Consider the following 24,809-nt stretch of genomic DNA (forward strand, 5'->3'; position numbering starts at 1 on the left):
AAGCTCTTTAGTTTAATTAGATCCCATTTGTCAATTTTGGCTTTTGTTGCCATTGCTTTTGGTGTTTTAGACATGAAGTCCTTACCCATGCCTATGTCCTGAATGGTAATGCCTAGGTTTTCTTCTAGGGTTTTTATGGTTTTAGGTCTAACGTTTAAGTCTTTAATCCATCTTGAATTGATTTTTGTATAAGGTGTAAGGAAGGGATCCAGTTTCAGCTTTCTACATATGGCTAGCCAGTTTTGCCAGCACCATTTATTAAATAGGGAATCCTTTCCCCATTGCTTGTTTTTCTCAGGTTTGTCAAAGATCAGATAGTTGTAGATATGCGGCGTTATTTCTGAGGGCTCTGTTCTGTTCCATTGATCTATATCTCTGTTTTGGTACCAATACCATGCTGTTTTGGTTACTGTAGCCTTGTAGTATAGTTTGAAGTCAGGTAGCGTGATGCCTCCAGCTTTGTTCTTTTGGCTTAGGATTGACTTGGCGATGCGGGCTCTTTTTTGGTTCCATATGAACTTGAAAGTATTTTTTTCCAATTCTGTGAAGAAAGTCATTGGTAGCTTGATGGGGATGGCATTGAATCTATAAATTACCTTGGGCAGTATGGCCATTTTCATGATATTGATCTTCCTACCCATGAGCATGGAATGTTCTTCCATTTGTTTGTATCCTCTTTTATTTCGTTGAGCAGTGGTTTGTATTTCTCCTTGAAGAGGTCCTTCATGTCCCTTGTAAGGTGGATTCCTAGGTATTTTATTCTCTTTGAAGCAATTGTGAGTGGGAGTTCACTCATGATTTGGCTCTCTGTTTGTCTATTATTGGTGTATAAGAATGCTTGTGATTTTTGTACATTGATTTTGTATTCTGAGACTTTGCTGAAGTTGCTTATCAGCTTAAGGAGATTTTGGGCTGAGACAATGGGGTTTTCTAGATATACAATCGTGTCGTCTGCAAACAGGGACAATTTGACTTCCTCTTTTCCTAATTGAATACCCTTTATTTCCTTCTCCTGCCTGATTGCCCTGGCCAGAACTTCCAACACTATGTTGAATAGGAGTGGTGAGAGAGGGCATCCCTGTCTTGTGCCAGTTTTCAAAGGGAATGCTTCCAGTTTTTGCCCATTCAGTATGATATTGGCTGTGGGTTTGTCATAGATAGCTCTTATTATTTTGAGATATATCCCATCAATACCTAATTTATTGAGAGTTTTTAGCATGAAGTGTTGTTGAATTTTGTCAAAGGCCTTTTCTGCATCTATTGAGATAATCATGTGGTTTTTGTCTTTGGTTCTGTTTATATGCTGGATTACATTTATTGATTTGCGTATATTGAAACAGCCTTGCATCCCAGGGATGAAGCCCACTTGATCATGGTGGATAAGCTTTTTGATGTGCTGCTGGATTTGGTTTGCCAGTATTTTATTGAGGATTTTTGCATCAATGTTCATCAAGGATATTGGTATAAATTCTCTTTTTTTGTTGTGTCTCTGCCCGGCTTTGGTATCAGGATGATGCTGGCCTCATAAAATGAGTTAGGGAGGATTCCCTCTTTTTCTATTGATTGGAATAGTTTCAGAAGGAATGGTACCAGCTCCTCCTTGTACCTCTGGTAGAATTCGGCTGTGAATCCATCTGGTCCTGGACTCTTTTTGGTTGGTAAGCTATTGATTATTGCCACAATTTCAGCTCCTTATGCTCTGTTTTCTAAGCCTTTTAAAATAGCTGAATGTTTTAAATAAGTGAATGAGCTGTTGTTTGGACTTGCATTTCCCCCAAAATGTTGAAGTACTGATTGAATCTTGGTGCAAAACATGCAGACCTTTTTTATGTACTGTACTGAACAGAGTGCTTGTAAGAAATGTAGGCAGGTAAAAGGATTAGTTTTAATTATGTTCCGAGCTAGTGTGATCATGAAGTAGGGGCACCCCCTCCCAATCAGGTGCTTTTCTGTGACACTGGCCTTAAGACATTTGCCTGAAAGTTGTGTTAAAAGAGCAGTCATTTAAAGTTCTTTCCCTGGCATTCATGAGATATTTCTCATTACCTGGAGAACACCCAGACAAGTTCATGCTGCTTTTTTACAATGAATTGCCAGATAACATTGTGTTCTTGCTGCTGAAAGATGTTCAAACAATTTGGACTCTGCTACTACACTTCAGTCTAGTGTGTTCAAGTAAAAAAATAAAAAAAAAAAAAAACTGAAGACAAATACCACCAATATGAAAGGAAGTACAAATCTATATGTTGTGAAGAACTGAAATGAACTTATCTGTTTCCCAAAAATATGCCAGGTGTTTTTACTATTGAAGAATCAATATATATTGACTAGTATATTCTTCAGAGTTTAAAGTTTTCATCCTTTATTGTGAAACTCATATGAATGAAAATGCAGTGGCACTGATGATTTTTATTTTCTTGTTTTCTTCCATTTCTCATTTGAAGGTGGCTTCTATAGGTAACAAACAATTCTAGCATAACTGTATGTTCACATTTCTATTTAGAATTCTATTTCAGTTTAATATACTCAAATCCTTTATAATTCAATATATCCCACTGCAGCTGTTTAATCACAGTTTTACATTTTAATAATTAAATAATAATGAAGAAAGAGCACTGAATGTGTAAATGCCAAAATCTCAAATAACAACCAAAAGTTTGTGTTTTCTGTTCTACCCACACCGAGAACAGAAATTTTAATAATTTTTTAAGGTAGGCTTGAACTAGTATGGCATAAATAATAATTATTGTTATTAGCACTTACTGCTTTATTTCTAAGTCAATACTCTAAGTATTTTACATTATAACTAATTTAATCCTGACAACAACTGTATATTAGTCCCATTATTGGGATGAGAAAACAGGACCATATATATAACTTAGGTCATTTGGCAAAGGTGGCCCAGTTTTTTAGGTGATTTGGCAAACGTGGCTGAGTAAGTGTTGGAGTGGGAATCCAACTCAGAAATCTGGCTCTCGAATTTGAGTGTTCAACTTCTAAATAGTGGAAAAAGCTGCAGCCTACCTTCTCCTGTCTGCTACCAAGCAAACCTGTGATCTTTTTGATGAATATGCTTCAAGATTTGGGGCTTTAGTAAGTTCATCTATCTTGAGAACTTTTGATGCCATAAAACATACTCTTTAAGGTATTTTCTAGCTCTAAAAATCTAAATTCTATATAGTTTAAAATTAACCATGTATTTAGCCACCAAATGGAGACTGATAAATTTTGGGGTAGCCATACAATAGAATTCTATGCTGACATTAAAAAGAATCAGGTGGAATCCTCTTCTGCTTTGATGAATATGTCCTAGCATATTCACAGGTTTGCTTGGTAGCACACAGGAGAAGATGGCTACAGCTTTTCTGCTATTTGGAAGGGGAGCACTGAAACTCTACAGCCAGATTTCTGGGCTTGATTCCCACTCCATCACTTATTAGCTGAGTCACCTTTGCCAAATCACCTATTCTTTGGGTCTGTTTTCTCATCCTAAAATGGGACTAATACATAGTTGTCAGAAAAATAATGAGCTAGTTGTATAACTGTATGCATACTATGATTCCATTTTTGTACTAAAAGAAAAGAGAAAGATGTATATATATATTAGTATATGCATAGAAAAGTTGAAGGATTGAGCACTGATCATCTCTAGGAGGGTTGAATATGAAGGGACATTTCTTTTTTCCTTTACACATTTCTGATTGATCAACTTATTCATTACAGGTATTACTTTAGACATGAGAAAAAATAGAGAAAAATTAAGTGTGTGTCCTCATATGTGCTTATAAGTGGACTAGAGATAACAGAAAAAAGGTCTCCTGAAATATCAGAGGTTGGGCCAACTGTCAGATTAGTGGAAAGAGCAAATTATTTCCTTCTCTAGCTTGTGAAATGACTGTGGGGCCTTCAGTTGTTGTAGTAGCTATTTAAACCATCACCATGTTTTGTAACCTTTTAAAATTCTCCTGAGCTTTTTGCATGTTTCTTAATGAATAAAGGATAAATACAGTAAAGTCTGGGTTGATTTTTTTCTGTATTTTCATTGATGATGTCTGAATATAGGATCTATCTTGAGCCTTGCTGCCCAGGTATATATTGACCACAGGTGGCTTAATTTGGCTTGTACATAGTGAAGTACATAGTACATTAGCAACATTAACTAAGTATTTTGAGAGTACAGAATGTAGTGTAAGCCTTAAGTGGGGAGAAGTAGTTATGGACCTTGGGCCTTGAGAAATAAGAATGATATTGCCTGTTGGACAAAAGGAATGTAGATTTACTTTCTGAGTAAATAAACATCCTGAATGTCTCGAGATATCTCCCTGTGACTTCCATCTACTAGTAGAGGAGGACTGAGACACCCTACTCTTTGTGGCATACCTCACTACGCAGGCCTTTGGGATTTGAAGGAGCGTGACTAGAAGTCCTCTTGGGAAGTTGGTAAAGCTAAAGGTAAAATTCTCCCTTGGTACAAGTTAGATCAAACATGGTTCATTTTGTGCCTGTGCTGTATCAGGTATCTGAAGTAGATTCTTTCCAAGCTTAACCTTTCAGACAGTTTTTAATCTATAAATATTAGTGTTTAAAAGCCAAAACCCTGTGAGGTCATTCTACCATTTCTGTTACCTCCCTCCTCTCCTCACCTTACCACAAAGGTATATGTTTCTTTTTTTGCCAGGTCAAAGATTTTTATTAGGGTGAGATTAGATTTTTCATATTAGGTGGCTGGAAAGTACAGCCAGCTGAAAACTATCAGCCATTTAGACTACATGCTTCATTTGAATTGTGTTTCTGGATGCAAGTCAAGTATGACAACTGAGTTTCATAACTTTCTCTAGCTTGATTCAAAAATGTTTTAGGGCCAAAATACTTCTGAGGTCTTTTCTATCCTTTCTTGGTGAGGCCCTATGGAGGTTATTGGGGTTAAGACTATGTTGTGGGTCTCATAAAAATGATGGAGAGGTGAGGAACCTTGCATATTAGGCTTGAATCATCTTTTATCCTTGCCTATGTTCTCCCAGGAATGACTTATCTCGTCTTGTTCAAAATGAACATCGCAGTGGGTCCATGCCTCTGATAATAATTGATGTCATGTATTTTGTTGGCTTTAAAAATGCTTAAGTTCTTTGATTGAAGTTATAGCTTTTAGACAATATAGAGCTAAATTATGAAGGGGAAACATGTTTTCAAAGAAGACTGGGTGGATAAGAAGGAACTAAAGAAAGTAATAGTCGGAATAATTCCAATGCATGGCCATTAGGATTTTAGTGTTCACTACCATAGTCTCCCAGGGGACACCCACATCCAACAGAACTTGTATGTTTTTATTTACAGTTATTAAATAACTATTTAATATCATCCATGATATCCTAGCCCCCAATTATTCAGTTTTTTAAAAAAATTCAACCAAGCTTTTTAAGGGAAAGCATTAATTTTATAAACCTAGATCTGAGCAATTTATAACAGAGCCATGTGAGCTATTTCAGGAAATCAACAAATATTTATTGAGCACCTATGATGTGCTAGGTAGAGTACATAAGTTGAAGTAGTTACAGTTCTGGCAAAAAAAAAAAAAAAAATGAAGGCTTTATTGTAAAACAATAGGAATAGATTAGAGCACAGGTCCCCAAGCTTTTTGATGCCAGGGACCAGTTTTGTGGAAGACAGTTTTTCTATCGACTGGGGTGGAGGGGATGGATTCAGGGTGATGCTGTTCCACCTCACATCATCAGGCATTAGATTCTCATAAGCAACCTAGATCCTTCACATGTGCAGTTCACAATAGGGTTCCCGCTTCTATGAGAATCTAATGCTGTAGCTGATCTGATAGGAAGCAGAGCTCAAGCCACAATGCTCCCTTGCTCACCTGCTGTTTACCTCCTGCTGTGAGGCCTGGTTCCTAACAGGCCATGGACCAGTACCGGTTCACTGCCTGGGTGTTGAGGACCCCTGGATTAGAGTATTACAGAAATATTTAAGAGGTGAAATCAGTACAAGTAAGAGACTTGTATCAATTTTGGACATTGTGAGAGACACAGGATTGAGGATAAGCTTTGGATGTTGGATTGGATGCTGCTGCAATTTACTGAAATAGGAAATATAGAAAGAAGGAACAAGTTTCTTTTGTGGGTGGTAGGATTGATACTGAAATTGGATTTTTATTAGTTTGAGAGTACTTAAGGGATATCTAGATAGAGATGTTTAACAGGAAGTTTAAAAACTCTAGTTTGGCTCTCCAGAGCAGGACGTTGAAGCAGATATGGGATTCAGAAGCCATCAAAATAGTAGAAGCCATGGGAATGGAAGGAATGTCCTACGTGAAACATGTCAAATGAAAAGTGTCACTGGACCTAAATACATACTCTTGATTTCTGTCTTCACCACCCCAGTAAGATGGTGCTTGTGAAGATCACCAATATCCTCCATATTTCCAGATACAGTGGTTATCTGTGTGTTCTGATCTAACTACTCAGAAGCATTCATCTTAGCTGCTTACCTCCTCCCTCTTGAAACACTTAAGTTTTCTTACTTTCATGACACTTAACGTTTTCTGTTTTTTCTCTCAACAGACTGACTGGTTTCTCCTCTTGTGTCTTCTTGTAAAGATTAGAAAACTTTAAAACTCTGTCTAGACCCGCCCCCCACCCCAACTCTTTGTCATTAGCATGACCTTAGTGTTATAATTCTAGAGGAAGACAAAACACAGGAGGAGTCACATAAAAGTAGAAGATTTGCCAAATTTAATAGGATGTGATTTAAAAGGATGCATGTTCCTTCCATTCAAGAAAAATGTGGCTAGAATATAGAATTCCATCAACCTCTGTCCAATGATAAAAGGTTAGGAAATAATTCAATAAAACAATTGTAAAAAATCTTGCCATCATGGGACTTATGTTCTAGTGAGGGGAGACTGGCAATAAACAAATAAATAGTAAATTACTGAGTAAGTAAGAAGACAGTAAGTTCTGTGGGAAAACATGTAAGGTAGTTAGAACACGTTGTGGTGGGAAAGGTTGCAATTTTTTGGCTTTTTTTTTTTAATTATACTTTAAGTTTTAGGGTACATGTGCAGTTTTTAAGAGTGATCAGGGCAGGTCTTACTGAAAGATGATATGTGAGCAAAGACCCAAACAACATAAAGGAGTGACTATGAACCATATGTATATCTAGGGCAAGAGATTTCTAGGCAGAGGGAATGGCAAGTGCAAAGGTCCTGAAGTTGGATGTTACCAAGCGTGGGCCAGGAACTGCAAGAAGGCCAGGTTGCTTGGAGTAACTGACTGAGTGAAGAAATAGTAGTAGATGTTGTCATAGAAATAATTAGGAGTGGGGGAGGAAGGAGGAAGAAGGCAGATTTTATAGGACCTTTTAGTCTGCTATAAGGGCTTTAATTTTTAACCTGAGTGAGATGGGAGCCTTTGGAGTATTTTGAGTGGAAAAGAGACTTGATCTGACATATGTTAACAGGATCACTCTGGCTACTGTGCTGTAAATAGACTATAGGGAGGTTTGAGTGAAAGCAGGGAGCCAGTGTGAGGCTTTTGGAATAATCAAAGCAAGAGATGATGGTGGCTTAGATTGGGGTGGTAAGGGTAGAGGTGGTGAGAAGTAGTTGGAGTCTGGATATATATTGAAGCTATTGCTGACAGAATTTTCTGATTGATTGGATGTGTGGTTTGAGAGAAAAAGGGGTGCCAAGGATTATTCTAGAGTTTTTGGCCTGAGCAACTGAAAAAATGGAGCTGTTGTTAACTAAGGAGGAAAGTTTCAGGAGGAATAGGTTTGGGATGAGTTATAAATTGTTGTGGGATTTTTTTTCAAAATTTTTTTTATTTTTGTAAAATACGTATAAAATTCACCATCTTAACTATTTTTAAGTATGCAGCTCAGTGGTATTAAATACATTTATAATGTTATATCCCCACCATCACCAGCATACATCTTCATGACTCTTATTCGTCTTGTAACACTGAAATTCTATACCCATTGAACAATAACTGCCTGTATCCCCCTCCTTATTTCCTGGTAACTACCATTCTACATTTGGTCTTTATGACTTTGACTAATTCTATCTTATGTAAGTAGAGTCAAACTGTGTTTGTCTTTTTTACGGTTGGCTGGCTTATTTAACTTAGTCTTATGTCCTCAGAGTTGAAACATGCTGTAACATATGTCAGAACTTCCTTCCTTTTTATAGCTAAATAGTAATCGATTATATGTATATATCACATTTTGCTTATCCATTCATTTGTTGATGGACATATGGGGTACTTCTATGCTTTAGCTGTTATGAGTGATGTTGCTATGAACATGAGTGTACAAACAACTCTTCCAGATCCTGCTTTCAGTTCTTTTGAGTATATATCCAGACATGGCATTATTGGATCAGATGATAATTCTATTTTTAATTTTTTGAGGTACTGCCATATTGTTTTTCACAGTGGCTGTATCATTTTACATTCTTCCCAACAGTGTACAAGGGTTCTAATTTCTCCATATCCTTGCTAACACTTGTTATTTTCCATTATTCTGATAGTAGCTGTTATGGTTTGAATGTGCATGTCCTCCCCAAAATTCATATGATGGAACCTAAGACCCAATGTGATGGTATTAAAAGGTGAGGCCTTCAGGAGGTTATTAAGTCTGGGGGCTATGGCCTTATGAATGGGATTAATACCTTTATCCAATGCTTCCAGGAAACTAGCTAGGCCCTTTTCATCCTTCTGTCTTCTGCCATGTGAAGATGTAGCAGAAGGCCCTCACCAGACACAAAATGCCAGTGCTTTGATCCTGGACTTTCCAGCCTCCAGAGCTGTGAGAAAATAAACTTCTGTTCTTTGTAAATTACGTATTTTGTTGTAGCAACAGGAACAGTCTAAGACAGTGGCCATCCTAATGATATCTCACTGTAATTTTTTTTTTTTTTTGAGACAGCGTCTCATTCTATCACCCAGGCTGGAGTGCAGTGGGGTGATCTTGGCTCACTGCAACCTCTGCCTCCTGGGTTCAAGCAATTCTTCTGCCTCAGCCTCCTGAGTAGCTGAGATTACAGGTGTATACCACCACACCTGGCTAATTTTTTTGTATCTTTAGTAGAAACGGGGTTTCACCGTGTTGGCCAGGCTGGTCTCGAACTCCTGACCTCAAGTGATCCACCTGCCTTGACTCCCAAAGTGCTGGAATTACTGGCGTGAGCCACCACACCTAGCCCTCACTGTAGTTTTGATTTGCATTTTCCTGATGATTAGTGATATTGAGCATCTTTTCATGTACTTAATTAGCCTTTTGTATATCTTCTTTGGAGGAATGTCTTTTCAAATTCTTTGTCCATTTTTGAACAGTTTTTTTATTGTTCAGTTTTAGGGGTTCTCTACATATTCCAGACATTGATCTCTTATTAGAGATATGATTTAAAAATATTTTTTCCCATTCTATGGACTACCTTTTTACACTATTGACATTTTCTTTTGTTGTACCAAATGTTTTAGTTTTGATAAAGTTCAATTTGCCTATTGTTTCTTTTTTCATCTGTGTCTGTGGTATCATGTCCAACAAATTATTGCCAAATTCAATGTCATGAAGCATTTGCCCTGTGTTTTTTTCTAAGAAAAAACTTTCTATGTTTCTATGTTTTTTATACTTTTAGGTCTTACATTTAAAGCTTTTATTCATTTGGAGTTAACTTTTGTATATGGCATTAGGTAAGGGTACAACTTTATTCTTTTGTGTGTGCATATCCAGTTTTCCTAGCACCATCTGTTGAAAAGACTGTTCTTTCCCACTGAATGATCTTTTCACCCTTGCCCAAAATCATTTGACCATATATGCAAAGGTTTATTTTGGGGATCTCTATTCTATTTCATTGGTCTATATGTCTGTGTTTATGCTAATAACATGCTCTTTTGATTACCGGACGTTTGTTTTGAAATCTGTATGTGTAAGTCTGGAGCTCCAGCTTTGTTCTTTGTTTTCAAGATTGTTTTGTCATTTGTGATTCTATATGAATTTTAGGATGGGCTTTTTTATTTCCATAAAAAAATTATTTAGATTTTGATAGGATTGCATTGAATCCATTTGGGTAGTGCTGACAGATTAACATTATTGTCTTTTGTCCATGAACATGGGATGTGTTTCCATTTATTTGTATCTTCTTTAATTTCTTTCAGCAATGTTTTGTGGCTTTTATTGTACAAGCTTTTCACCTCCTTGGTTAAGTTAGTTCTTAAGTGTCTTATTCTTTTACATGCTATTATAAATGGAATTATTTTCATAATTTCCTTTTCAGGTTGTTAATTATTAGTGTACAGACATGCAACTGATTTTTGCACGTTGACTTTGCCAGTGACATGAACCTGTATGTAGAAAACCCTAAAGATTGCACAAAAAAAATGGTTAGCTTGAGACGTAAACCTTAGGCAAAGAGAAGTTTGTGATTTGTAAGAAATTTAAAATTAATAGGATTAAAAAGAGAGCTGTGGGCCTTGTTATGTATTTGCTTTGGAAGCCCTCTAAGAAAATTTCAGGTCAATTTTTTATTCTCTGCCCTACTGGAATGCCCCCAGATTATGTGACAATGAGGTCTTATTTTAATATGTGCAGAATTTGTTAAGACTGACATTCTTTGTTTCAGATTTTTACATATCAGAGAATTCTTGCATTTTTCTGGTGATGTCTTATTCCTCTTGTGTGGGTCCCAAGTGAGCCCTGATCCTCTCAGATACATTTTATATACTCTGTTGGTGATGAATATTTTATCTCTGGCAAATACTGTCTCTAATTTGTCCATGTCTAATTCCCTTGAGGACCTTGGTATCCAATATTATTGTAATTATAAAATCAATGTTAACACTAAAGTCAAAGAGTCATGAGCATGCCCTTTCTTGCTTGTGAAGAGCCATGGGGAGATAAGCAGTCTGTTCAGGATGGAGTCATAATTCCTTGTATAGAATATCATAAATTATTTCCACAGATTCACCAAGCAAATGAGGCCTAATGTCCTTTTCTATAAAATACATGCCTTTACCTAATCCTTTCCCTCCCACTCCCATTCCCCCACTGCTTTTTCTTAACATGATAGTTTACTGTGAGGCTTCAGGTTTTTTTCCTTTTGGGAAAGCTGAGTTTGTTAGCCAAGGACCTTTATTTATTTATTGCTAACCATAAATATGATTGCTCCATTTTTTGTTGCATGTTCCAGATGAGTAGTTTTTTTTTATTCTTGTTGTAACAGTTGCTTCACAATTATGGTGTGATATGCAAATTGGAAAAGGGAGACTTGAAGGATTGTACCTTACTTAGACAAACATGTCAAAAACCAGAATGTTTTTATATAAAAAAGAAAGAAAGAAAAGAATGGCTAGTCACACATCCTTAAGGAGTTTCTGTCTATCTACACTGCTAGTGACAAACAATAGCCCAGACTGTCCCATGGAGTTTTTGTGTTTAACAAAAGCTAGGTGCTACACATGGCTTCAAGTGTGTCCTGTCCCATTTTCTCCCCATAAGACATTGAAGGTGAAAGGAAAGCAAAAATATGCAAGTAAGAACATAAGAACTGCCAGGCATTTGCTTCCTCTACATTCACAGCCAGCCTCATCTTCTTACATGTAATAATGTATCAGTAGGAAAATAGAAAGGGAGAAGGGAATACGTGTAGAATAGGAGAGCTGAGTATTAAATAACAAGTGGGACACTAACAGGGCAAAACATGTTTGCTCAGGAAAATTCACTCCAGGTTTTCTACCAGCCCTCATCCTGTCCCCTGCCTTGGTTCAGACTGACTCTTAGCCATTCCCAAGACTCTGGCACATTCAGTCAGAATCAGTCTGTGGAATTGGAAGATGAATAAATATGTTCTGTTTTATGTCCTTCAATTGTAGTACTAGATAAGTTCTGCTGTCTGTTGGGCCAGTGGACCCAATGTATAGTTGATACTGGTTTTGGCTGCCCTGCTTAGGAGAAAATCCCACAAGAACTTCCATTGCTGATGGTAGGGGGCAGCAATTTTTTCCTCAACAACCTGGTAGCCAGGACCCCAGCATGAGACCCAGCAAGGTTTGGCTGGTTAGATTCTCCAGCTCAGTGGCACAGTGCCTGGGGTTGGAGCCTTCTGATGTCATTCTCGTGGCTGCAGTGGAGTTTGGTGCAGGGTGGCAAGCAGTTAGCATAAGTGGCAACTACTAAACTTATAATAGTGTTACCTTGGGCTGCCTTAGTTCTTGCTGTTCTTTAGCCTTCTCATCAATTCTGTGAATTATCAGTATCCTTCCAATGAATTGCTTTTCTGTTATTTGCAATGTGAACCCTGTTTTGTACAAAAGGAAAATGAGGACATCCCTTTTTAAGAAACACTTGGGATGTTCAAGTATCTTATTTTCCTGGTAGTTTAAGAACTCCTTTGATAGAGTGAGTGCTTTGTTTGACCAAAAAAAAAAAAAAAAAAAAAAAGTCGATGCTACTGAGACTTTATTCTAGTAAAGCTCTAGTTAAATGTATAAGGCCCATGGAGCCTCTCTAATATCTTCATGAATCTGTATATGGTACTTGTATAATCTATGTAATTTGGGCTATAAATTCAAGAAGCATAATTTAAGGCATTTGTGCCTGTACTAATTTCAGGGAATAATATAAAGCAAATACTAAAAGGATTAGTAATATAAATTAAGTCCACATGCTACATTTAATCTTGAAGGAAAACTTTTTTTTGGTATTTAATTTTCAATAAGTGATTTGTGGGTGCTGAAAGAGATCAGCTGACATCTGATAGGTGACCCCACATAGATCTGCCTTTATCTGTGTGTTCAGCTTTTGCTGGTGAAGTTTGACAGTAGTCAGAAAGTGCCTCTTTAATAAAGCACACCTTTAAATAACTCTCACAGATTCATTCCAGCTTTTAAAGTGAGAAGATGGCTTGAACTCCCACTGCTGCCAGCTCAGCTGTGGATCTGAAATATCCAGCTGTGCCCTCTCTGCCTCTCTCATCACCAATAACAGACTTTGCAGTCAGAATCTGTCTGGCACGTGTGTTGATGTGTGAGGCGAGATAGCATTTTGCTCACCGTATTGGCTTCTCCGCGCTAGACCATAGTAAACATTTGTCTTTGTCAGCAGTTAAAGCAGTGTGATTTGAGGATGTACAGGGATTACGGACACTTCTGCTCTGTTATGCTTTTGTCTAGGTCTACATAGAAATTTATATTCAAAAAGAGTCGATTTAACTGTTAGAATAGACCAGTAATTCTTGAAAGTGTGTTTTTAGGGGTTTTCTTCACTTTTAGGGGAAGAAAATAATCCAACGATTGTCCCACTATATGTCATACTACGACCTTTTAATTGTTGTTATTATTGCAAACCAAATGGACTGCCTCTATGTCATTAGCCACCATTGGGATTTGGCATATCATATCAGATCTTTGACCAAATTGGTGTTAAAATAAGCCTAAACCCTGAATTATCTTTAATTATCTACTATGAGAAGAATCCTGATGTGTGATCATAAAAATAAGTTTTCTTTGGGAAAACACTATTGTAACTGAAAAATCTAATATTAGCACTCATGATGATAATAACACCTATTGATTATTGAGTACTGTGCTGAGCATTTTGTATATAGTACCTTATTTGCTACTCCCAGCAATCCTGTGAGATGATCCCTATTTTCTAGATTAGCTGTCAGTGAAGTAACTTGTCCTGATTGCCATAGGGTTTGATTTCAGGCTTGTCTAACCATGCTTTTAATCATAGCCACGCACATCACTGGGGAGCACATCTGGCCATGTGGCTTGGTCAGACACTCATGCTCCAAAGTTGAATTAAAAGTAGTGCCTGCATTCAAGTGCTCTAAGTCCAGTGGGGGAAGATGGATGGCAAATCAACTGTACTTGACAGAATGATGAGTGTTATGACAGTGAAATAGAAAAGATACTCAGGGAGTTTGGAGAAGGTCATCTAAATCAGTGTGAGGGTCACAGAAGTTGTCTTGAAAGAAATGATCATTGAGCTGAATTTTGAAGGGTAACTAAGAGCCAGCCAGAGGAAAATAGTGAGGAAGGATGTGTAGGCAGAGGGTCAGCCCCTTTACTGACATGGAGCCGGAAAGAGAATGGATCAGAAACTGCATGGAGGTGCATAGGATTGCCTTGAGGGCCATGTATTTGGTGGGAAAAATAATAATTAATATTATTAGCAATTAAGTTTTGTGTGTCAAACCATGTTTTAGCTGTTATAGACGTTATTTCCTGTGGTCCCCGTAACAACTATTGGATGCCAGAAATGAAGGCAAAGGTCAGATCATAAAGCTCCTTGTCTGCCCAGATAAGGAGTCTGTACTTTATCCTGACAGCTGTGGGTAGCTATAGAAAGATTTTAAATCATGGGAAAAACATGGTATTCTGGAGACTGAATTGGAGTAGGATAAGACCTGAACTAATGACACCAGTTAGGAGAAGAGATAGTGTGGTTATCCAAAGGACTGTGGTGATGTCCTGAACAAAGAAAGGCACTGGGATCCAGGAGGAACAGGGAAATAGTAGAGGCAAAGTTGGACAGATTCATAGGAATTGGTGACTAGTAGAATATATGGGACTGAGCTCCATCTTTATGGAGCCTAAAAGATTGTTAAGTGAAGAATAGAATAGGATTTCCACTTTTAGGGACTACAAGAAAAACAATTTTGGTTTGTTTTCCTTTTTTTTTTTTTTTTTGTTATAAGCCTTTCTAGCTTCAGTTCCAAAAGCACAGTGAACGGAAAGAATCTACTTTATTGAGATCTTTCCTCCTAGGGATTTTTGTGGTGATATTTAAATCCATTTGAAGGTCTACTTGTGGAACCTAGTCTCTCTCTCTCTTTTTTTTTTTTTTTTTTTTTTAAAGACAGTGTTACTGTTGCCTAGGTTGGAGTGCAGTGGCACAGTCATAGCTCACTGCAGCCTTGAACTCCTGGGCTCAAGCAATCCTCCTGCCTCACCCTCCCCAGGACCTGGGACTACAGGCGCACACCATCACACCTGGCTAATTTTTAAATTTTTCTTTTGAAGAGATGGGGTCTCGCTATGTTCATCAGGATGGTTTCAAACTCCTGGCCTCAAGTGATCCTCCTCCGTTGACCTCCCAAAGTGCTGGGATTACCAGCATGAGCGACTGTGCCCGACCACCTAGCTCCTTTTAAATGTTTTCATGTCCTGACCCTTCTTAAGTCTATAAAATATAGAAAATGCCCTTGGTAAGGAATGTTAAAAGTATTTGTGTATTTTTATGGCCTACTTCCTGTTTAGAAATGTTCTGTTCAGGTAATCACCAAAAAAAGAGATTTGCTGTAAAATGCATTAGTTTCTCATTCACTTTCCTTTGTATTACTTTGCTCTTTAGGAAAAAAATAGTACATGGTCTGAAACTGACCTAGATGAGGCCCTGATTTGGAGATGTTTATGAATATAGCATATAAAGGTTAGGTCTCGTTACAGACATTTATGCCTGGGTATTTTATTGCTGGTTTTATTGCATAATTCTGTTTTTATAAAAATTGATTTTTTCCCTTCAAGCCATTACAATGTAAGAATTAGATTTTTTTAAAAGAAACATTTATTTTTTTACTTAGTTTTCTTTCCTAGTAAAAGAAAAAAATCCTATTCCTCTGATCTATTTCCAATGTGAGAAGATGTGAAATTTTGCATAGCTGGGAATTATATGAGAATCTTGAATTCATTTCTTTAAATCTAATCATCAGTTACATGCCCTAACTTTTAAAATCTCACTTTTGGTTCATCTTGAATTCCACATACCGAGACTCTTGAAAGCCACTGATCGGGGATGACTGATGCAGACTGGGAGCCACGTGGGCCCCGGGTCTGGTTCAGCGCAGCAGCACTCTCTTCCATTCAAAGTCTCAGATGTCTGCCCCTCTGCAAAGCCGTGAGGCCAATGTCTATAGCTGCTAAGCATGAAATCCCCTGCTTCTGTTTGTTTCTTTTGTTGCCACGAGTTAATAGGGACAGAGACAGGAGACAGCCCAGAACAAAGCAGAAATAATGGAGTATTTCACCCCAAAAAGGAATGTGGATTGAGAAATACAAAGGGTAAGGCAAAGACAGACTTAGTGTCCTGAGGCAGTGTGATGTATTGGCCAGAAGCCTCAGCCCTGGGACAATTCCAGTCCAAAGCCTTCATCTGTGTGCTCCCAGCAGCCCACAAGGCTGAAAGGTTTGACCCACCTTCTATAAAAACAATTTGTTGTTTTTTTCCCACTAGGGTCTTAAAGGATGACAGCAACATAGGTTGCTCTTGGAACGTGGAGAAGTCTTCAGCTGGGCTGTGTCTGGCAGCCAGGGGCCTCTTCACAGCACTCCTTTGCCCTGTTTGTTATTTTTCTTGCTATAGATGCCATTTTGAACTTGTTTGCAAGAACCACTAGTCACCCTAAGACATCGAAGCATATTTGATTTTTGTTTCTCTTCTTACAACTAGAAAGATAGGATTAGCTAAGAGATCGCATGCTCATTATAGACCTTCTCCTTCACATGCCTTTCTGCACAACCCAGTTTATTCATATATTTCCTCCTATACTCTCCTCCAACATATTTTATTTAGTATTTGCTTATTTATTTTACTTTATTGAGATATAATTTACATACACATATATTTTAAGGTATAATTTATATATACATATAATTTGAGGCTGTTTCAAAAGAGATTTTTTTCCTTACTGCTGTGCTTAGGGTTGGAAATCTCTGCAGCTCACATGGGCTTCTCTTTTTTTTTTTTTTTTTTTTTTTTTTTCTCGAGACAGTCTCGCTGTGTCGCCCAGGCTGGAGAGCAGTGGCGCGATCTCAGCTCACTGCAACCTCAGTCCCCCAGGTTTAAGCGATTCTCTTGCCTCGGCCTCCTGAGTAGCTGGGACTACGGGCACACACCACCACACCTGGCTAATTTTTGTATTTTTAGTAGAGACGGGGTCTCACCACGTTGGCCAGGCTGGTCTCGAACTCCTGACCTCAAATGATCCCCCTACCTCGGCCTCCCAAAGTGCAGGGATTACGGGTGTGAGTCACTGCACCTGGCTGGCTTCTCTTAATACATAAGTTTTATCCTTTCCAGAGGACAAAAAAGGGTTAAATGAAAGAAGCAAACAGTGTGAAAGAGAGAAGCCAGCAGCACTTTGGTATCCCCTTTTCTTCCATCCCAGTCAATCTCCTCTCCTCCTCCTCCCCTGCTCTCTAATTCAGCAGGGCAAGAATCTTAAGGATGCTATTTCTCACCCAACTTCTCTAACTTCAAGAGAGCTGCAGGTCCCTTTTGCCTGGAATGAGAGATACTTTGGCCATAAACCTGCTGGTACAAGTAAAGAAGCAATACAAAGACTTGTATCTTCGCCTTCCTTCGCCTGGTGTTTTTCTCTTCAGTTACAAAGGCAAACTTACTTAAAGCACTCTTTCACCTCCTCAAAGGAACAGAACACCCCACTTCTGATGCTCTGATCCCTGACTTGAGGGCATGAACTAGGGCTCTGGAGTGGAATAACCCTGGCTCGAACCCCAGCTCTGCCACTTAATAGCTCTCGGGTACATTTTCTTATCTCTTTGTTGCCCTCTATCAACACAGAGTGGATCTAAAGTTTCCTTTGCATGACACGCCCTCAGAAATTAGAGGCTTATCATTGCAGAAGTTTGGAAAACAGCTCAGGAGCCAGACTGCCAGGGTTTGAATCCTGTTCCACATAGGCAAGTTACTTAACTTCTTTGAGCCTCAGTTTCCTCCTCTTTAAATTGAAATCATATGGTACTTTTCTAGGGAATAGATGAATTAATACCCATAAGTCACTTATATCTGGTGTTCAATACAGTTTTATTTTTAATTTATTAGGACACCCGCCCCTCCCAATGTCTCCTACAGAGCTCAAGCAGCTCTGACAAATCCCGTAACACATTTTGTAATGTGTTGTATTTTGTACTGGGTTTACATTTTCAAAAGACAGAGCCATAACTGACTGTTACAGACCTGGAAAATATTTTGTTCTAAATCAAGTCATTTTACATATTTAAGCACTTCTTAATGTTTTACTCATTGAGCAACGCTTGGTGTTAGAAAACACTTCTAGAAATTGACTTCTTTTTAGAAGCTTCTTTTTGTCTTCATTATGAGAGTTGGAGAAGGGTCAGAATGAATAGCTGCCTCTTTTTGGTTTGGAAGCCAACTACGTAAGAAATATATCCACTTAAAGTTATGGGTGACTTTTCTCTTCCCTTTAGGTACCAACTCATGGATGTTTCGTTAATCTAAAAAGTATTTATCGAGTGTGGTCCTTGGCCTCACCCTTGGGCCACATAGAAAAAGACCTGGTGAGCTGTCATAGGAGACCTTGTGTTTCTGTCTGGCGAGACCAGTATTGAAATGAGAAGGAAACAGTGTGGGGCTTGGGTAGTCTGGCTGTGGGGAAGTCCCAAAGCCGACTGAAGAAAAGTTTCCAGCAACTATACAGAGCTTCAATCAAATTGAAATCATGCTCAGAATAAAATCATGTATTCATGATGAAAAACAGAGCATCAATTGAAACAAATGCCATGTCCCAAAGGGCTGGGAATTTAGCGAAACAGGATGGTAGGAAATACTGGCAATGCAGGGGCCAGTGCCAAAGTGGGAGGATTTTGAGCTAGATTCTCGTCTAGTAACACATACTTGTAGGACAACTTTGCTGCTCTGTTTTGGTGCCTGGCCACCCCTTGGTAGCTGTAAGATTAAGCTTTTTGAACCTATAATAGGACCAAGAATGGATATGTCTTTGTGTCTGTGTGCATGTTTCTATCAGCCAGTGAATCTTAGAAAAGAATACATGTGTCATAGTATTAACTGTAGTGCTAGTCTGTACAGGACCAAGAAGTGGAAGAAAGGATTATTTCTCTCTGAGGGAATTGAACACTTCTCAGAGGAGGTGCCCTTTAAACAGAACTTTGAGCAGGAGTTTGCCAAGTAGGAAAGTGGGGAGGAACTTTTATTCTGTGTGCACAGGAACAGGGTGGCATAGAAACGTTAAGTGCTCAGACCATATGAAGGAATAGTGGTGATTTGGAGGGTGGCCGGAGTCATTAAGGTAGAAATATAGAGGAAAATGAAATGTACAATTAAATGCTTGATTAGTGCTTTGCAATGTTGACATGAGGGGTTATTCATCAAGTACTGATTGTGTACAGTGCTCTGCTAGACCTACCAAATGTCTGGCACTGTTGGGGAAATAAATACCTTATTTCTGTTCCAAAGAGAAATGGGAACATTTTAAGATAATCTTGCTGCCTTGGTGCTAGGTCATCAGACTGAAATGCAAGTCCTTATTTTACTCTAGTAATTTTATCTTTTGCTTTCTTTTCTTTCCAATATTTGTAGTCACCTTCCTTTTTAAGCACATATTTCTAAGGGGTTTGCTTCTGCTTTTAAGCTAATCCATTATTTCAGCTGTTGATTATAAGATTATATGATTTGTCCAAAGTCTACGATATAGTCAGTTATTACTGGTGATTTCTGGTCTTTGCCCTCTCTCAAGACCTAGGCACACCATTTCCTCAAATATAGCACTAGAAGTTTGTGGGTACACAGAATGGGGAAACATCCTGTGTCCTGACATAATATAGTAGATACACTGGGTTCTTTTAAAAAAGACCAAGTCATAACTGGTCCCGTGTGAAAAGGCCTGTGAGCTGAAGCAGTCTAGGCAATGGAGACCATGACCTTCGTTGGCCCCCCAAGAGGGTATACTTATATTCAGACTGGCTCTGTTCTCTATTTGCTGCTACCAGGGGAGTGGGGACAGGTTGTGTGTGTTTAGTGTCTTGGGCTGAACTGGGATAGAATGGAGCATGTGGAGGCTGCTGTGGGCTGCTGGAAGTACTACAGTCTGGGCTGTATATTGGGTGGCCAGGCCCTTGTCTAAGGAAGCTAACTGTCACTTAAGATACCTTGGAAAAATGAAAATCGCAATGAGCAGTTATTTACCTGTATGGCGCCTTTCTTAGTAGCATGATGTATTGCACCCAGGCCTCATAACATCCTCCTGAAGAAAGGAAGCGGCAGAGAGTGTTAAAACGTTACTGGTTAATCATGGGGAAACTGAAGCATGGATAGGTTTATGAGGCTTGAACAGAGTTACACAATGCCTTAGTGTCTGGCCTGGGAATGAGGCCTGAGTTTGCCGCTTGCTGTCAGGACTGCCGACAGCATTGTGTTTCGCATTGTACAACAGTGAAAGGGGCTTACTCTTAACAATGCAAGAGCTGCTGTAGGAGACACACACAATGAACTTTGGTACAGTATAGTCTAGAGGCCAAAATGAGTAATTTTAAGTAAATTGACTATAGGATCCAAAGCTTCATTAAGTTTTAAAACAAAAAACAAATGAAAACTCTTTACAGTTTTTAGGAACTGACTCAGAAAACATGACCATTCCTCCTCCATTGGAAGTAGCATACTGTTGAAAGTTTTATCTTGTTGACTCAAAATCTGACACTATTCCTGTTACCCATAGGATGATTTATTCAGTCATTTCAAATACATGTTGATTTCTAAGAGTCTGTGATTTATGTCAAAGATTTTGCCTTGTAATAACTATCAATCTAGCCATTAAGTTCCAAAGAACCTTATTTCCACAGCCTGTGGTTTTGTGGGGAGGCTTTTGTTTTATTCAGTTTTGGTTTGGGTTCTTATAGAACAGCTGGAACTATAGAGCCTGGACTTTGAGAAAGAGCTTGGGGAGACGGAGTGGGAGATGTCATGTTGGATGTCCTTATGACATTCGGTTATATGATTGAAACCATGGGACTGGAGATGATATCACTGGTGAGAATATAAAAAGGGAAGAGAGACCAGGCTCAGTGGCTCACGCGTGTAATCTCAGCACTTTGGGCAGCCGGGGTGGGTGGATCACCTGAGCTCACGAGATGGAGACCAGCCTGAGCAACATGGTGAAACCCCATCTCTACAAAGATACAAAAATTAGCTGGGTGCGGTGGTGCACACTTGTAATCCCAGCTACTCGGGAGGCTGAGGTGGGAGGATTGCTTGAGCCTGGGATTTGGAGGTTGCAGTGAGTGGAGATTGCACCACTGCACTCCAGCCTGAGTGACAGAGACAGACTGTCTTAAAAAAAAAAAGAGAGAAAAAGAAAGAGAAGAGAAGGCTGGGCATGGTGGCTCACACCTGTAATCCCAGCACTTTGGGAGGCTGAGGTGGGTGGATCACCTGAAGTCGAGAGTTCAAGACCAGCCTGGCCAACATGGTGAAACCCCGTCTCTACTAAAAATACAAAAATTAGCCGGGTGTGGTGGCGCATACCTGTAATCCCAGCTACTCAGGAAGCCGAGTTGAACCCGGGAGGTGGAGGTTGCTGTGAGCCGAGATTGTGCCATTGCACTCCAGCCCGGACAACAAGAGTGAAACTCTGTCTGAAAAAAAAAAAAAAAAAAAAGAAAGAAGAGAAAAGACAGTGGAGTAGGACATCACTGCTATCATTGCAAAATCATCTTTTATGTCAGAAGTGGCTTAGGTGACCTAGAATAAACAGGTAAAATAGATATTAATGGAGTTGGCTACAAAGTTTTTATACTCTGGATTTTAAAAAGAACATGAAGATGAAATTCTGGAGTGTTTGGCAAAAATATGAGTGATAACGACATGAATAATTTAAACAGGATGCTCTAGCAATCATTCACATACAGTTTCATTTGATATTTAAGGTTTATGATAGTTTGGGCCAGGGTAGTCAGGCCAGCCCTCCTCCAGGAGATAGTCCAGAGGAATTCTGGCAAGGAGCTGAGTGAGAATGAAGGCCTCTAGGGCAGGAATGGGATCTCTCCTCCTTGAACCCCAAACAAGACCAAAGCAGCCCAGTAAAAGAAACTGTGTGACTAGTTTTGTTGTCTGTCCTAATTGAATGTGGAAGACCACTTCTAAGTCTGAACAGCTGCTAGCCATGGCCATCTTTGAGGGAACAGATACATACACAAATAAACCTATCTCTGAGAAAAACTCTCATTCTGAGTCTGGGAGACAGACTTTATAAAAAAGCTTGTTAAAGTCAGACAGTATCAGCCAGCCTTCATATGAATCCACGAAGTGATGTGTTGGCGTTTAGAATGCTGTTAGTAGTTATGGTCATTAATCTTGTGGGAGAGGGTGTGCTGGAACTAAAGGAAGGTCAGAGAAGAACATCTCATAGGATGAAGACAGACTGAAATAAGTAGGACTCCTCAGGCTTGAAAAGACTGAGAGGAAATACAATTAGCATGAATAAACCCATGAAGAATATGGGTCATAGAATTGTTTACCAGAAGCAGGCAGAACCTCTTGAGAACGGAGGAAAAGTGAATTTAGGACAAAAAGAAGCTCTAATTTACCAAGAAAGTTGATCCTGTACACCAAAACCACTCTTTTGGGGACTAGGCTAACTAATGGCATTGAAGCGAAGTGAAAAAGTCAACGGTTTCTTATTTTGACAGTATTTTCTTGAAGCGTGGAGGGCCCAGAGAACATAGATCAAGCATCCTGTTAGTCTCTACGTTTTCTTTTTTCTTTGCTTAGGTAAAATTTAAGTGTCGTTCATTCTTCATTCAACAATTATCTGCTGAGGGTAGATTCTATGCCATGTTCTCTGCTAGACACTGGGGGTACTGAGATGAAGGGGGACAGACATGGTTCTCACAGGCTGGTGATGAATAAGAAACTGCAATTGTCTGTGTAATGAATTTATAAAAGCCCAGTAGAGCTGGACGTGAATTGCTAACACAATCTTAGGATTGGAGCAGACTGCCCTGAGGATGGGATGATTAAGTTGAGACCTAAAAATGATGAGGTGTTGGCTAAGTCCAGAATTGGGGGAAGAAGGAACAGCATATTAGATGCCTCAGTTGAGGTAAGAGAGGGCATGGCTGGAGGATGTAGGGGAGTGAGGGCAATGAGGCTGGTGAGCTTGGCTGGAGCAGATCATGGAGTGTGGGGTAGACCATGGTAAGGGTTTGGGCTCGAGAGCTGGGCAAAGTCACTGGGGTGGCTTAAGCACGTATGGTCAGATTTTCTCTTTATAAGCAATCCAGTCACTGCAATGTGGAGAATAGGGGGCACAAGAGCAAATATACTGGAACTAGTGGGAGGATATTGATGTTGTTCAGGTGATGATGGCCTGGGCTGGACAGAAGTGGACAGATCCTAGAGCTACTTCAGAGGTCATATGAACTAGATTTGTTGATTAGATGTGAGAAATGAGGGAGAGAAATAATCAAGTTTGATTTACGAGAGTATGACAGCCAATTAGTACTCGGATTTTATCTGAGTGAGATGAATCAACACAGGCTTTTTTATAGGTCTCTTCTCTCGTAATCTCCAGATGACCCAAAAGTGAGTGGATCTGCCTTCTTTCCTCCCTGTCTCCCTCTTTCCCTCTTTCTCTCATGAATCATTCAGGGTCTAAATGTTTCAGGCTCTATAAGCTGGCACATAGTTGGCCCCTATGGATATGGGATAAGTAGAAAGATCAAAAGCTGCACAAATGATACCCTGTCTCCCAAATCCTCTTGTTTTTCTTTCTTTCTTTCTTTCTTTCTTTTTTTCTGAGATGGAGTCTCGCTCTTTTTGCCCAGGCTGGAGTGCAATAGTGTGACCTTGGCTCACTGCAACCTCTGCCACCCAGATTCAAGTGATTCTCCTGCCTCAGTCCCCTGAGTAGCTGGAATTACAGGTGCCTGCCACCATGCCTGGCTAATTTCTTTTTGTATTTTTAGTACAGACTGGGTTTCACCACATTGGCCAGACTGGTCCCAAAGTGCTGGGATTACAGGCCTGAGCCACTGTGCCTGGCCCAGATCCCCTAGTCTTTAACTCTTGCAGAGCAAACAGGTTTGTGCAGTGCACAAACTATATTACAGTTTATAGTACCCTGGTTGATTGACCTGAAACAGAATTTAGCAAAGGCCAGAAAGGCAGTGGTATGTATAGAGACTCTATTTAATGATTTTAAAAATCTTTGTATTTTGAAATAATATCAGTGGTAAGACCAGAACAAGGAGTTTTCCTCTATTCTCTTTACTCAGCGTCACTAGTCATTAACATTTTGCCATGTTGGCTTTATCACTCTCCTCACCAGATAAAGATGGAGCTGGAGATTTAGATTTTTCTGAGCCAGTTAATTGTGGACATCAAGACCCTTCACCTCTAAATACTTAGAGGTATTATAAATAATTAGAATATTTTCTCAGAACAATGATTTTTCTTACATAACCACAGTACATTGATTAAATTCAGGAAATTTAACCGTATACAGTACTCTTATCTAATATGCAGTCTATATTCAGTGTTCACTTATTGTCTCAATAATGTCATTTATGGCTTTTTTTTCCCCCTCTTGATCTAGGATCCAGTCCAAGATATATTGCATTTTATTATTATGTCTTTTTAGTCTTCTTTAACATGGAACAGTTCCTCAGTCTTTCTTTGACTTTTAAGACATTGATATTTTGGAGGAGAACAGGCCAGTTGCCTTATGGAATACTCCTTAGATTGGCTTTATCTGGTTTCCTCATGCTTAGATTCAGATTGTGTGGTTTTGACAGGAAAGCTGTGGGATGATGTCATGCTTTTTGCAGTGCACCTGCCATAGCAGGAAGGGAGCCATGAAGTAGAAAAACATTTCATAACTAAGAATGTTAACTTTGATCACTTGGCTAGAGTGGTGTCTCCAGGTTTCACTGTTCTACAGTTACCGTTTTCTTCCTTATAGGTAATACTTTATTCAATTACTTCTTAATACTTACTCAGTCATTTTAAATGTGACTATGGTT

General features: G+C 39.1%; 1 protein-coding gene across 4 annotated transcripts in view; it reads left to right on the forward strand.

Annotated features, from left to right (window-relative positions):
* ARL15 (ADP ribosylation factor like GTPase 15) overlaps positions 1 to 24,809 on the forward strand; it is a 429,148-nt gene that overhangs the window by 111,336 nt on the left and 293,003 nt on the right. Inside the window, exon 1 of one of the 4 annotated variants that reach the window (XR_010157239.1) lies at positions 1 to 24,748. This exon is cut by the window's left edge and continues 82,963 nt beyond it. The exons of the other annotated variants lie outside the window; for them this stretch is intronic. The gene's annotated coding sequence lies outside the window, so the exon portion shown is untranslated. The remainder of the gene's footprint in view (positions 24,749 to 24,809) is intronic. 4 annotated transcript variants of the gene reach the window in all.

The sequence above is a fragment of the Pan troglodytes genome, chromosome 4 (assembly GCF_028858775.2).
Source record: "Pan troglodytes isolate AG18354 chromosome 4, NHGRI_mPanTro3-v2.0_pri, whole genome shotgun sequence".
Lineage (NCBI taxonomy): Eukaryota > Metazoa > Chordata > Mammalia > Primates > Hominidae > Pan > Pan troglodytes.